This window comes from Macaca nemestrina, chromosome 18 (assembly GCF_043159975.1).
Source record: "Macaca nemestrina isolate mMacNem1 chromosome 18, mMacNem.hap1, whole genome shotgun sequence".
Classification (NCBI taxonomy): domain Eukaryota; kingdom Metazoa; phylum Chordata; class Mammalia; order Primates; family Cercopithecidae; genus Macaca; species Macaca nemestrina.
Window position 1 is genome coordinate 86,568,542 of NC_092142.1, and position 15,004 is coordinate 86,583,545.

Consider the following 15,004-nt stretch of genomic DNA (forward strand, 5'->3'; position numbering starts at 1 on the left):
CATTTGGGTTCTAAAGTAACTGAGGTTACTAAAGGGCTTTGTCAAGACTTGGGAAGGTATTTCAGAAAACCCAGAGCCTTTGCTATCCACCGGCGTTTGCTTTCCTGGGCCAGAGGAGGGCCCTTGGGGTAGCCCGGAGAGGCTTGGGGCAGGGATCTGGAAGCTGCGTGGGAAGCCATGGGCTGCCCAGGCAGGAGGCTTCCTGGGGGACATTTCCCTGCGTCTTTCTGGATGGTTCTGTGTTCTCAGCTGGGGCACACGTGGAGTTCCTCCAGGAAAGCTCCCAGCTTGGGTGCGACTCAGCCCTTCCTGACCTGTCGCTAATTAAAGTTCAGCCCATTTGGTTCTGATTTTCAGTGACCCTTGATCTACAGTGAAAAACAAAAATGGTGGCTGTGGTTTGTTGGCAGAATATGTCACTCGTGACTTCGGTCGTTTTAGAGGGAAACAAGATTGATTCTAAGAAGCTGAAAGAAACATGAATTACCACCTGACACTGAGGTCCAAAATTGCTCTGTTTGCCCTTCCCTGCTCCCCCAGAAATGTTCAGGCAGGGAAATAAACAGGAGCCCACGTGTGACTACTCACCTGGGATTTTAAGAACAAATTAGAATCAGTGGTTATTTTTTCCATCATAAATGTAATACTCGTTCCACAGGAAAATAAGTAATACTGAGGAGGGGGAAAGCAGCATTAGCTCTGGTCTGACGAATCGGCCGAGCGCTCTCTGTGGCATTTTGGTGAATTTCTTTCCTCTGTGTTTCGTTTTTCGACCCTTTCTATTTTGTGTAGTTGCTTTTTTGACCCTAGTGGACAAGAAGCAGTTTTGGGGGCTGGGGGACAGCAGCGTCACGGAATTGAGGAAGCTCGTGGCAGCTCCCGTGTGACCTGCAGATTGGTTCATGAGTTCATCAGTTCATTAGTTCTCAGCAGCTCGGGGACTTCGCAGACAGTGCTCTGCAGGACTGAGCTTGTTTCATAGCTCTGGCACTGGGCGGATGTCTATAGGACTGGGGGGACGTGGGACCTGGGACAGTTTTCAGACGAATTCCCCTAGACATTGAGAGAAGCAGATTCCTGGTATGGAGCCAAGGTGGCCTGGACAGGGCTGGCGCAGCGCAGGTGCAGAGCTGCCCCACGGTGGGTTGTCAGCCTCTCTGGACCTCGGCTTCTAATCTCTGAAGGCCTGTGAAGCTTAGGAGGTAGCAACTCCCTTCCTGGGGCATCCAGCCTCTTCCTGGGGTTTCGGGGTCCCAGGGGCTCTGTGGGAGCATTGTTGGGGGAGATGCCTATGTACAAGTGGGCACCATGCTGGCACGAAGCCCAGGGGCTGGGTTGGGAGGGCGAGACCTGAGACCCATGCAAAGGAGCCGGGACCAGGGTGGGGTGGGCGCGGCTCCTACTGGGTCCCCAGCCCTTGGGGCACTGGCCAGCCAGCCTTGGCAGACGGGTGGAGGGAGTGAGAGGGAAGGGTTTGCAGGCCTGTGCAGCTGTGAAACTGACGGAACCCACCCCCCACCCGCCCCCGACAGCCTTCAAGACCCAGCAGCTTGTGCTCCCTGGCGGGTCGGGGCTTGCCTTCTGCACTGGTGGAGTCCGAGCTGACTCCGTCCCTTTGCCCGAGCAGGCGCCGTGAGGAGGGAGGTGGTTCCTGCTTCTGCATTCACACAACTGGGGTCTTGGAGTGTAGCTCCTTTGTGAGAAAGGGACTGGCTCACCCGCTGTGTCCTGCTGTCCACGCACATGGCTCTGCACACCACTCACGGCCTCCACACCGCTGTGCACAGCCTGCACATCCATGCTCACCCATGGAGCCAGAGCGTACAGCTGCACAGGTGCACCCAGGTGGGGGTGTATGGCCTGGGTGGTCTCCAGGTCACTGGCACTTAAAGTGTCCAAGAGAGGAGGTGTCACGCCTCAAATGGGCACTAGGAACCGGCTTCTCACCCTTGCCTCTGAGACCTGCAGACCCACATCCAGCCTGGGCTGTTGTGGCCGCACATCCCAGACCGGTCGCCTCCCCTCTCTGGGCTGGGTTCCCCACTGAAGGGGGGCGGGGCTCCCTTCTCCCTGTAGTAGCCTCGGCGTGGGGCCGGGCCTGTGGTTGCACCGTCTCCATTGGTGTCATCCTCCCCCAGCCCTGCTGTGAGAAGCATGGGAGGCACGTGTGTTTGTGAGCTCACTGGTGTGACCCTCGGAGGCGGGAGGCTACACAGTATTTTTGGTCATCAGAGGATGGGGGATGAGCCTCCATTCTGGGCTGCAGGGCCTGGAGTTGTGCTTTCTTAATGGACTTAGAATTTGGAAAAAAAGAAAAAAAAAGAAGGGAACAGAGTCCGCCGCCCTGGAGAGTGAAGCCAATGAATGACTGGCTCAGGCGCCCACAGCCCGGGGCCAACCCTCCACTGGAGCGTGACAGCGGCCGTACCACGTGGGCCGAGGAGTGACTGGCCCCGGGCGGGCTCCTGCCACTGTCACAACCTAGAGATGCGAGGGAGCTGTAGGGCAGCTGGCGCTGTCCTCGCCCGCCCCGGCCGGCAGGGCTTGTCAGGCTGCGCAAAGTGAGAAACGGTTTGCTGTGTCCTCCGCAGAGTGCTAGGCCCTTCCCCTGAGAGCAGCTCTGCAGGGAAGGCTGAGGAGGATGGAATGTGGGTTTTCCTGGAAAACGGGGCGAGAGGTGTGGAACTTGGAATCTGAGAGGTGGTGCCGTTGTTTCCACTCAGCAGAGGGGGAGACTGAGGTCCTGTGCTGCTAAGGGGACTGGCCCTGGTCCTCGGCTGGGAGGGTAGGATCCAGGACTCCTCCTTAGGCCGGGTCTCAGCCCCAGGCCCTGGAGTCACTGTGGGTTCTAAGGCACACGATGCCCTCCCCGGCCATGTGACATCATTGTCTGGGATGCGCCCGGGGTTCAGAGCCTTCCACACTCTCCAGGTTCCTGGAGGGCTTGTAAAAATGGTGGTCAGGCCCCGGACTTTGTCTCTTCATATCTAGATGGGACCCCAACACCTGCATCTGACCTGGTCCCCAGGATGCAAATGCTGCTGTCCTGAGCACCCCTGGCTTTCTCCTGTCTTGTGTGAGTGCTGCCACCGGGGGGGCCTTGGCCCCGCGGGGAGATGAGGCATCGCACAGGCAGCTGCAACACAGGTTGGAGGCAGAGTCCAACCCAGCAAGGGTGTGGCCGTGGAGATGGCGGGGGGGGGGCATGGTGAAGCAGGTGGTTCCAAGAGGTTCTGTCTGGGTGAGACCCTCTGCTGCAGAGAGGGGCAGGAGCCGGTGGCCCCGCGGAGCTGAGGTCAGTTGAGAAGGGGCTGCAGTCTCCCGTGCTGTTCTCCTGTGGGGTCCACCTCACTCCAGTGGGAGCTCCCACTAGTGAAAGTCTGAGATGGCTCCATCCTGCCGTGTCACCTAGCAGTGGACCACGGGGCATTGGCCCCTCCTGCCGTCACACACTCAAGATGTTTTCATGACGCATCTCCTGCCGGGAGGGCACACACAGGGCACCTTCGCACGACGTTGCCTGTCCTGAACCCCTCGCTGTCCCCGGGCGGACATAAGGAATTCATCGCGGTCCTCAAAGCCTGGGTTGCTCTAGAAGATGAAACTCAATTGCTTTCCTTGATCTGCTGCTCACTAGAGGCCTTGGGTTGGGAATCACAATGTAAATGTGTCACCCATCGTCGAGAGGAAAGTCCCACAGTGTGGCATGGCTTTATTTTCTACAGCCGACCCCTCTGCCACAGCAGCTCTCACAGCCCCCTCATCCCTACCCACTGTGGACACCAAATAAAGCCAGAAAGCTCTGGTAGAAGCTGAGCGGGGGGCGATGGGGCAGACTGTAGCCCATTTCTCCTTCCTTTTCCCATCGCCACTTTGTCCCCTGGGACCTGCTCAGAACCCCAGGGTGAAGGTTCATGGCCCAGGAGGCATCTCAAGTGTGACCCACTGGCTGCCTTTGCTGCGGGAGAGGGAGAGACGGGGTGGCCCATGTGAAAGCTGTGCCTCCTGCAGCCCCGCAAAGCCTGCAAGAGCTCAGCCGGGATCTGGTGGCGTCGTTTCTGCTGGGACCCCCCCTCTGCTGCGTCTCCTGTAAACGTTGCTGTGAAGAGATGCCAAGGGGTTTTGCAAAGCAGAAACCCAAGCTGAGAGGAGGAGGAGGAGGAGGGATTGTTCGGGGGGCCAGGCACACCTTGTTTCAGGAGGCTTCGCTTCATTGTGCTTTGCAGAGGCTGTGTTTTTACACATTGGAGGTTCGTGGCATCCGTGCGTGGAGCAAGCCTATTGGTGCCATTTTCCCAGCAGTACATGCTCACTTCGTGTCTCTGTGTCACATTTTGGTAATTCTCAGGGTATTTCAAGCTTTTTCATGATTATGTCTGGTTATTTTGGGATGCCACACATTGTACCCACATAAGACAGTGAACTTAATAAATGCTCTGTGTTCTGACCAATCCTCCAACCAGCCGCTCCCCCATCCCTCTGTCTCCTCCGGCCTCCCTATTCCCTGAGACACAACAGTATTAAAATTAGGCCAACTAATAACGCTACAGTGGTCTCTAAGTGTTCCTGTGAAAGAAGAGACTCACATCTCCCCTTTTAAATCAAAAGCTGGAAATGATTAAGTGTAGAGAGGAAGGTGTGTCGAAAGCTGAGACAGGCCTCATGCACTAGGCAGCCTAGTTTTGGATGTAAAGGAAAAGTTATTGAAGAAGATTAAAAGTGCTACTCCGGTGAATACATGAATGATAAGAAAGCGAAACAATCTTAGTGCTGATATGGAGAAAGTTTTAGGCTCTGAAGAGAAGATCACACTAATCACAACATTCCCTTAAGCCCAAGCCTGATCCAGAGCAAGGCTCAACTCTTTCATGCTATGAAGGCTGAGAGAGGTGGGGAAGCTACAGAGGAAGAGCTGGAAGTGAGTGGAAGTTGGTTCATGAGGTTTAAGGAAAGAAGCCGCATCCAGATCATAAAGTGCAAGGTGAGGCCGCGGGTTACCCAGAAGATCTAGCTAAGATTGTTGGTGAAGGTGGCTACGCGAAACAGATGTTCAGTATCTTTCCATTGGAATAAGATGCTGTCTAGGACTTTCATGCTGGAAAGAAGCTAATGGCTGGCTTTGAAGGACACGCTGGCTCTCTTGTTAGGGGCTAGCACAGCTGAGACGTTAACTTGAAGCCAGTGTTCATTGAACATTCCGAAAATCCTAGGGCCCGTAAGAATTGTGTAAAATCTACTCTGTGCTCTAGAAATGGAACAGCAAAGCCTGGATGGCCGCACGTCTGCTTACAGCATGGTTTCCAGAATAGTTTTAAGCCCGGTGTTGTGATCTACTGCTCGGAAAAAGATTCCTTTTAAAATATTACTACTCACCCAAGAGCTCCCATGGAGATGTACAGGGAGATGAATGTTGTTTGCATGCCTGCTAACACAACATCCAGCATTCAGCTTTCAGGTCTTATTATTTAAGAAATACATTTCGTGGCTGGGTGCAGTGGCTCATGCCTGTAGTCCCAGCACTTTGGGAGGCCGAGACGGGTGGATCACGAGGTCAGGAGATCGAGACCATCCTGGCTAACACGGTGAAACCCCATCTCTACTAAAAATACAAAAAAAAAATAGCCGGGTGTGGTGGCGGGCGCCTGTAGTCCCAGCTACACGGGAGGCTGAGGCAGGAGAATGGCGTGAACCCAGCGGGGCAGAGCTTGCAGTAAGCCGCGATTGCGCCACTGCACTCCAGCCTGGGCGACAGAGTGAGACTCTGTCTCAAAAAAAAAAAAAAAAAAAAAAAAAAAGAAATACATTTCGTAAGGCTGCCATAGATAGTGATTTCTGTGATGGATCTGGGCAAAGTCCATTGAAAACCATCTGGAGGCCGGGCGCGGTGGCTCAAGCCTGTAATCCCAGCACTTTGGGAGGCCGAGACGGGTGGATCACGAGGTCAGGAGATCGAGACCATCCTGGCTAACACGGTGAAACCCCGTCTCTACTAAAAAATACAAAAAACTAGCCGGGCGAGATGGCGGGCACCTGTAGTCCCAGCTACTCGGGAGGCTGAGGCAGGAGAATGGCGTAAACCCGGGAGGCGGAGCTTGCAGTGAGCTGAGATCCGGCCACTGCACTCCAGCCTGGGCTACAGAGCGAGACTCCGTCTCAAAAAAAAAAAAAAAAAAAAACCCATCTGGAAAGGATTCAGCATTCTAGATCCCATGAAGAACATTCGCGATTCAAGGGTGGAGGTCAGAATATCCACATTAACAACAGTTTAGAAGAAGTTGATTCCAGCCCTTATGGACGGCTTCAGGGGCTCAAGACTTCAGTGGAGGAAGCAACTGCAAACGTGGTGGACATGGCAAGAGAACTGGAATTAGAAGCGGAGCCTGCAGATGGGACTGCATTGCTGCAAGCTCACGATCACACTTGAAAGACTGCGGAGTTGCTGCTTAGGGGTGAGCCAAGAAAATGGTTTCTTGCGATGGAATCTACTCCTGGCGAAGGTGCTGCAGACATTGTTGAAGTGACAGCAAAGATTTAGAATATTCCTTCAACAGAGTCGATAAAGCAGGAGCAGAGTTTGAGAGGATTCACTCGGTTTTGAATGAAGCTCTAGGGTGAATCAAATGCTATCAAATAGCGTCACATGCTACAGAGAAGCCTTTTGTGAAAGGAAGAGTCCATTGATGCAGCCAACATTGTTGTCTTATTTTAAGAAGCTGCCGCCTCAGCCTTCAGCGCTCACCACGCTGATCATCCACAGCCAAGCCAAGGCCCTCCACTGAAGGCCCAGATGGTTGTTCACGTTTTTTAGCAATACAGTATTTTAAAATTAAGATTCGTGGCCAGGCGCGGTGGCTCAAGCCTGTAATCCCAGCACTTTGGGAGGCCGAGACGGGCGGATCACTAGGTCAGGAGATCGAGACCATCCTGGCTAACACGGCGAAACCCCGTCTCTACTAAAAACACAAAAAATTAGCTGGGCGAGGTGGCGGCGCCTGTGGTCCCAGCTACTCGGGAGGCTGAGGCAGGAGAATGGCGGGAACCCGGGAGGCGGAGCTTGCAGTGAGCTGAGATCCGGCCACTGCACTCCAGCCTGGGTGACAGAGCGAGACTCCGTCTCAAAAAAAAAAAAAAAAAAAAAAAAAAAAAAAAAAAAAAAAAAAGATTCGTAATTTTTTAACATATAATGCTATAGCACGCTTAATAGACTACAATATAGTAGAAATATAACTTTTTTTTTTTTTTTTTTTTGAGACGGAGTCTCGCTCTGTCGCCCAGGCTGGAGTGCAGTGGCCGGATCTCAGCTCACTGCAAGCTCCGCCTCCCGGGTTCCCGCCATTCTCCTGCCTCAGCCTCCCGAGTAGCTGGGACCACAGGCGCCCGCCACCTCGCCCGGCTAGTTTTTTGTATTTTTTTTTTTTAGTAGAGACGGGGTTTCACCGTGTTAGCCAGGATGGTCTCCATCTCCTGACCTCGTGATCCGCCCGTCTCGGCCTCCCAAAGTGCTGGGATTACAGGAAATATAACTTTTTTTCTTTTTCAAGACAGGGTCTTGCTCTGCGCAGGCCGGAGTGCAGTGGTGCCATCATGACCCACTGCAACCTTGACCTCCCAGGCTCAAGTGATCCTCCTGCTTCGGTCTTCAGTGTGTGGGGAGGGTGCACACAGCTGGGCTAGGATGGCCTGGGTGGGGTCAGCCCCCATCTATCCTGGAGGCCAGGCAGGTGCGGAGCTTACGGAGGTGGCCACCTGGATGACGGTACCTACTCTTGTGAGTTGAGGCCCTTGGATCTCCATGGCAGTCAGCAGGACCATGGTGGCAGGCCCATGTGCTGGTCGTCAGGTGATGTCCCTGTCTGTGATTTTTCCTTGTGAGTGTAGCCTTGACTGGTCATGTAGATCAGAGGTGACACATCCCGGGCACCTCTGCCACTCTTCCTCCTGCCCTGTACCCACTACAGACACAGCTAATTGGTGGCTACATTCAGAATCTTCTCGCCAGGCAGGTCCTTCTAGCAGCTCAGGACTGTCCTGCAGGCATAGCAGGAAGTGAACTGCAGGGGGAAGTTGGGGCCTGGTTGCTAAGAAGGGCAGTGCCTGGTCTCCAAGCTGGTCAGTGCCTGGGGGGGGACTAGAACTCTCACCCAGGCGTCTCTTTCAGTCCTGTTCCTCCTCTCACACCCTTCACACCCAGGCTAGGCTTGGGAATTCTTGCTGATGACGGCCTTGAAATGTCCTCTAAACAGCGTTGCTCTGGGGGTGTGCAAAACCCAGGGTAAGACCTGCTCAGAAAGGGGCTTCCAGATCCCTTTGTGTCTCCAGCACCTGCTGTGTGCCTGGCCCAAGCTGGAGTCTGCGAGCTGTGCCTTGGGGCCTCTGCCTGTCCCCGCTCTGCTCTCTGCTGTGGCTTCCTGGCTGCAGAGTTCTCCAGTGAGTTAGGGATCTCGGCTGGCCATGCCTGGAGCTGAGGGTGGAGGGAGGCCCAGCAGGAAGCCCCACAGGTGGGCCCTGGTGAGGGTGAATTATCTACAGGAAAGTCACCGGGGACACTCTGATGGGCCATCTAGGAAAGGCAGCCTTTAAGGACCTGAAATGGAGGGGGATATTTTTGATTTTTAAAAATTATTTCTCATTAAAATTATAACACATCCTCGTAAAAATATTAAAACAGTGAGACAGATGCGTATAAAGTCACCAGGTCCCACTGCACACTGTCCACCCCCGTAGAGGCCATTACGGCATCTTCAGAGTTTTTTCAGCACGTCGTCAAATCCATGTCACTCCTACGCCATTCCCTTTTGTAGAAATAAAATCGTACCGTGCATATTGCTTTATAGCTTGTTTTCTTTCCTCCTCACTTGTATCAAGGTCATCTTTCCACGTCAGGGTATCTACATGTGTGTGTTTCCTTAATAGCCACGTCATGTTCTGCAGCGTGGATGCACCGTGTCGTCCTAGCCTTACCCTAGTAATGAGCATTTTGGACACATCTGATCTTTCAGTCTCACAAGACTGCAACAACTGTTCAAGTCCACCCTCCCTTGCTGCTAGCCTGGGGAATTCTGCACCCCGGTCTCCTAGAGCAGGCGTTGCTGGCTAGGTGATGTGTGCATTCAAAGCTGTGGGTAGATGCTGCCTCGTTACCCAGTTCAGGGCTGTCCTGATTTGCCTTGGTTGGGAGGGAGGGCTCCAGGAGGAGGTGACTGGGTGGCCTTGACTGCTGTGTCACTGAGGGGCTTCTCCCTGCCGCAGGAATGATGACACCCATAGATGTCCACATCCTAATCCCGGAACCTGTGGGTGTCACGTTCCCTGGTAAGAGGGACTTTGTAGATGTGACTGAGTCGAGGCACCTGAGACGGGGGAATCACCCTGAATTATGCAGATGGGCAAATAGAATCACGGGGGTTTTAGGGGAGGGTCACAGAGTCCGTGCGAGGGACCCCGGAAGCAGAGGCGATGCTACTGGAAGGTGGAGGGAGAGTCACGAGGCCTGGAGTACAGGTGGCTGCTAAAAGCTGGAAAAGGTGAGAAACGGATTCTCCTCCAGGGAGGCAGCCCTGCTAAGACCTTGATTCCAGCCGCATAAGACTCCTCTTGACTTGTGACCTCTAAAGCTCTACATGAATAAGTGTGTGTGGTTTGGAGCCACTGTGTGTGGTCGCTTTTGGCAGCTCCCGAGACCCATACACTCCGCATTCTGTCTGGGGCAGGTCTGTCCCCTCTGGTGCTCCCATTTCTAGAATGGACATGCCCATTCCCTCCCTACAGGCCCCAGGGAGCGAAACTCCAAAATGCTCCTGACAGTCTGTCCCAGGTCCTGGTGACTGCCAGGCACGTTTTCCACAAATCTAACCCCAGAAACCCCTGTGGCAGCTGGAGCCCAGTTCTCATTGGTGTTCCTGAGAAACGGCAGTGGCTCTGCTGTTTACTAGCTGTGTGGCCCCAGGCAAGGAGCTTCCGCTCTCTGGGCCTTGTTTTCAGTTCTATAAAATGGGTCGAGCATGGGCATCCATTCGTGCATGGAAATAACTTACTATTTTGAGCCACCTAGTGGGGTTTCTTTGTTTCTTGGAGGGACTTGTTACTCGGCATTGCTGTGACAGCCACTGACTGATGCAGGGCCTGGTGGGTGGCTCTTGAAGGCATACAGGAGAATCCTGTCCATGTGCTGTCCTCATACCGTGGGCTGCAGCCACAGAGGACCATTGCTCCTCCAGGACACGCCTCATCTTCCCCGTGTGAGTCTCCTGCCCCTGCCATAACAAAGCACCCCAAAGCGGCTCAGAACAGCAGAAATGCACTCCCTCACAGCCCTGGAGGTCACAGGTCTAAACTCGAGTATCATCAGGGCTGCACTTTCTCCCAAGGCTCTCAGGAGGACCCTCCTTGCCCCTTCCAGCTCCAGGCGACTTCAGGCATTCCTTGGCTTGTGGCCGCATCACCCCAGTTCCCACCCTGAGTTCACAGGGCTGTCTTCCCTCTGTGTGTCTCTGTCTCCCTCTCCTAGGGACAACAGCCATTGGATTTAAGGCCTGCCCTATTCCAGTGTGACCCCATCTTAACTATTCCACCTGCAGAGGGCCCATCTCTAGTAAGGCCACAGTTGGGTTCCTGGTAGGTGTGGATTTGGTTCCACTGTGGCCCAGGTTGCCCCCTGGGATTTGTTTTTGTTTTTGTTTTTCTGGTTTTTGAGACAGAGTCTTGCTCTGTTGCCCAGGCTGGAGTGCAGTTGTGCAATCTCAGCTAACTGTGACTTCCACCTCCCGGGTTCAGGTGATTCTCCTGCCTCAGCCTCCCAAGGCTGGGAGGCTGAGGCAGGAGATTAGCTGGGATTATAGGCATCCGCCACCACACCACACCCAGCTAATTTTTGTATTTTTAGTAGAGGTGGGGTTTCACCATGTTGCCTAGGCTGGTCTCGAACTCCTGACCTCAGGTGATCCGCCCGCCTCAGCCTCTCAAAGTACTGGGATCACAGGCGTGAGCCACCATGCCCGGCCCTCTCCTGGGTTTTGAAACCTGTGCTGCTGACCTTCCCCCTCACCCCCTGCCCATCACGGCCCCACCTCGGATTCACCTGTGTTCCCCGGTGTGTTCAGAACTCGCCACTTACCTGGTATAACCTGGATGTCAGCTCAGCCCCTCCCCCTCCTCTCCCCACCAGATTTTCTTTGCCCTCAGGCTCCCGTGTGCTCACCGTGGTGCCCCACGCCTGTGACCCCCGTGTCCGCACACCTGGTGCTTTGCTGACCATGACAGTGTTCCGTGGAGAAACTACCCTCGGCAGCACATGTGTGCGATCGACTTCACAGATGGCTCGGCCAAGTGGAGGGTGGGTTGGCTTGGTCCCCAAGAGAACACGTGCCTGCTTTCAGATGCCACGCTTTTCACACGCCCCTCACCCTCTCTATGTGTGGCTCTGCGCTGCCCCCACCTCCACCTCTGCATCCCCAGCCTGGGCCCTGGGCCTTGCTTTGTCTCTCCAGGGACACAGGAAACTCTGCTGCATGGTGGATCACGTACCTCACCCTCCAGCTCATTAGGGTCCCAGTGCCTGGGCAGTCACACCATTCGAGCACTCAGCTTACAGTTCCACCCTCCCACCTGGAGGCAGAAGAAAGAAACAGGCAGGGAAGAAAGGAGCAAGACAGACCTCACTCCCTAGCATCTTGCTCCGCTAGAGTCCATTGCTTAAAGGTCTATGTGTTTTGCAGAGCAGAGCTCCTACACACATAGCCCTGACAGACCTTTATAAGAGTGATCTGGGGCCAGGCACGGTGGCTCATGCCTGGAATCCCAGGACTTCGGGAGGCTGAGGTGGGTGGATCACTTGAGGTCAGGAGTTCGAGACCAGCCTGACCGACATGGTGAAACCCTGTCTCTGCTAAAAATACAAAATTAGCCTGGTGTGGTGATGCATGCCTCTAATCCCAGCTACTTGAGAGGCTGAGGCAGGAGAATCGCTTGAACCCGGGAGGTAGAGGTTGCGGTGAGCCGAGATTGCACCACTACACTCCAGCCTGGGTAACTAGAGTGAAACTTGTCTCAAAAAAAAAAAAAAAAAGTGATTGGGACCCCTGAGGTTTCCTCCATATCCACATCTGTGTAAAATGTGAGCTGACTGTCAATCAGGACTTGGTTGCAAGAGGCACAATCGCAGCTCAAATTAGCTTAAGTGAAAAGTGATTTCATTGGCTCTTACTCCCTGGGTAGCTGCAGGCATAGCTGGATCCAGGTGCCCACAGTGTCAGAGCATGCTCTCCCTCACTCCCGTTCTTGGTTCTGCTTTCCTCCTTGGGTTTAATTTCATGCCACAGCAGGTGTTCCATGTGTGTTAGGAAAGGCCGGTGTGTCTGTGCTCACATAGTCCTTAAGGTTCTCAGTCCTGGAGCCGGGGAGAGACCCATTTCTCCAGGGCCTAGAAAGGCTTCGATGGGCTCCGCGGAAGCTCCGTGCCTGATCTCTGCCTATGAGGGATGTAATTTCTGATTGACCAGGCCGGGCACGTGCTCACTGCAGATGTGAGGGCAGGTGGTTGTGGGAGGGACATACTGACCAGCAGCTCCCCTAGGACACGGGCAGGGGATGGTTCTCAGAGGACACTGAAAACACTGTCCCAAGCCCGGGGGAGCGGTGTGGGAGCTCATTCCTCACGTTCACAAGGAATGTGCCGGCGCCTTGTTAGTTTTCTTTTTTCTTTCTTCCTTTCCTTCTTATCTTTCTCCTTTTTTTTCTTTCTTTCTTTCCTCTCTGCTTTTCTCTACTTTTTTTTGAGACAGGATCTTGCTCTGTTGCCCAGGCTGGAGTGCAGCGGCACAATCTCAGCTCATGGCAGCCTCCACCTCCTGAGTAGCTGGGACTACAGGTGCGCCCCACCTGTAGTCTTATTCTGTTATTTTTCTATTTTATTATTTCTTTGTAGGGACAGGGGTCTGGCTGTGTTGCTCAGGCTGGTCCTGAACTCCTTGGCTGAAGCAATCCTCCTGCCTCAGCCTCCTGAAGTGCTGGGATTAAGGTATGAGCTACCACACCTGGCCCAATTTTCTTTCTTTCTTTTTTTCTTTTCTTTTGAGACTCACTCTGTCACCCAGGCTGGAGTGCAGTGGCATAATCTTGGCTCATTGCAACTTCTGCCTCCTGGGTTCAAGTGATTATCCTGCCTCAGTCTCCTGAGTAACTGGGATTACAGGCATGTGCCACCACGGCTGGCTAATTTTTGTATTTTTAGTAGAGACAGGGTTTCACCATGTGGGCCAGGCTGGTCTTGAACTCCTGACCTCAGATGATCCGCCCACCTCGGCCTCCCAAAGTGCTGGGATTACAGGCGTGAGCCACTGGGCCTGGCTCAGTTTTCTTTTTATGGAGGTATGTCCACATACCATGACATTCGCCCTCTCAAAGTACACAATTTGGTGGTTTCTTGTGCATTCACCAAGTTGTGCAACCTTTGCCAGTGTCTACTTCCGGAACATCTTTACCCCAAAAAAGGAACTCCTCGCTCATGAACGGTCCATCTCCCTCCCTATTGCCCCTCCCTTAGCCCCTGGCAACTGCCAAACTCTTTTCTGTCTCTCTGGCTTTATGTATCCTGGACCTTCCGTGTGATTGGAACCGGACAGTACGTTCTTCTGTGCTGGCTTCTTTCACTCTGTGCGATGCCTTCAAGGCTTACCTGCATCATAGTGGGCGTCGTCAGGGCTCCCCTCGCTTTTGTGGCTGAGCGATAGCCCCGGTGTGGATGGACTGCGTTTTGTTCATCTGCTCATCAGTTGATGGATATTGGAGTTGTTCAGCTCTTGTCTCTTGCAAATAACACTGTTACGAACACTGTGTACACACCTTCATGTGGCTGTGTGTTTTCACTTCTCTCGGGTAGACACCCAGGAGAGGAGTTGCTGGGACCTGTGGTGACTCTGAGTTTAACTTCCTGAGGCGCAGCCAGACTGTTTCCAACAGCAGCTGCACCTTGGCGTTCTCACCAGCAGTGCCGGAGGGCTCCAGCGTGGCCTGTCCTCGCCAGCACTCACCGCTGTCTGCCTCCTGCTTACCGCCATGCTCAGGGCTGTGAGGTGCATCTCGCTGTGGCTGTGATTTGCATTCCCTGGAGGCTGATGGCGGTGAGCACCTTTCCGTGTGCTTGTGGACCACTGTGTATCTACTTTAGTGAAAAGTCTACAGCTTGGGTTTTTCATAAGTATTTGCATCTCATTCAGTGTTGAGTGTGTTTCTCTGTCAGCATCAGCCTCTCTGCCTGAGACCTCGAGCTCCCCCAGGGCAGGGCCCTGCCTGGTTCTGTGTTCAGGAGAGGTCTGGGCTGTGAGTTTGGGTAGGCACTGAGGGATGAGGCTGTGCTCCTGGTCCCGGGTATTTATCCGCCTGGCTCCAAGCCCTCCTCACCAGGCACCGTCTCAGAAAAGAAGGGGCGGGGCGCACCCTGGGGCCAAACCTGAGGGCGGGCCCCCGGGCGCACGTCGCTTTTGCAGCTGTCATGGGAGACTTGGTACTTGATGAGCTCACCTTCTAGAGGGAGTGGCTGCAGAGCCTGCCGAGCTTTTGCCTTCTGCAGGAAAGGCAAAAGCTGCCCGGGTCCCTGAACCTTCCCGTGCCACCCAAGTACTAGGGAAATTGCTGAAGTGTCAGGGGGCCCCAGGGTGACGTTTTCCCGGCTCACCTTTACCTTTCTGGCTCCTGGGACCGCTGGACCTGGACTCCTGGGGAGGAGATAAGGAAACAGCCTGGGTGTTAGAGCCCTGGCTCTGCCATCCAGGGCCTCAGTTTCCCTGTCCACCCCCCCATAAGCGGATAAGAGTACCCACCCTTGAAGCTGCTGCGGGGTTATGTATATGAAGGAGGTTGCACAGTTCCAATCACAGGGGTGATCATGCCCCTAAAGTTTATGCCACTGAATGTGATCATGACTGTAATTGGAAATAGGGTTGTTGCAGATGTAGTTAATTAAGATGAGGTCCCACTGGAGTCGAGTGGGACTGGTGTCCTTAGAGGA

At 54.0% G+C, this 15,004-nt stretch overlaps 1 protein-coding gene across 1 annotated transcript in view; it reads left to right on the top strand.

Annotated features, from left to right (window-relative positions):
- Positions 1 to 15,004, top strand: part of LOC105488822 (junctophilin 3) — a 110,544-nt gene that overhangs the window by 43,683 nt on the left and 51,857 nt on the right. The window lies entirely within an intron of this gene.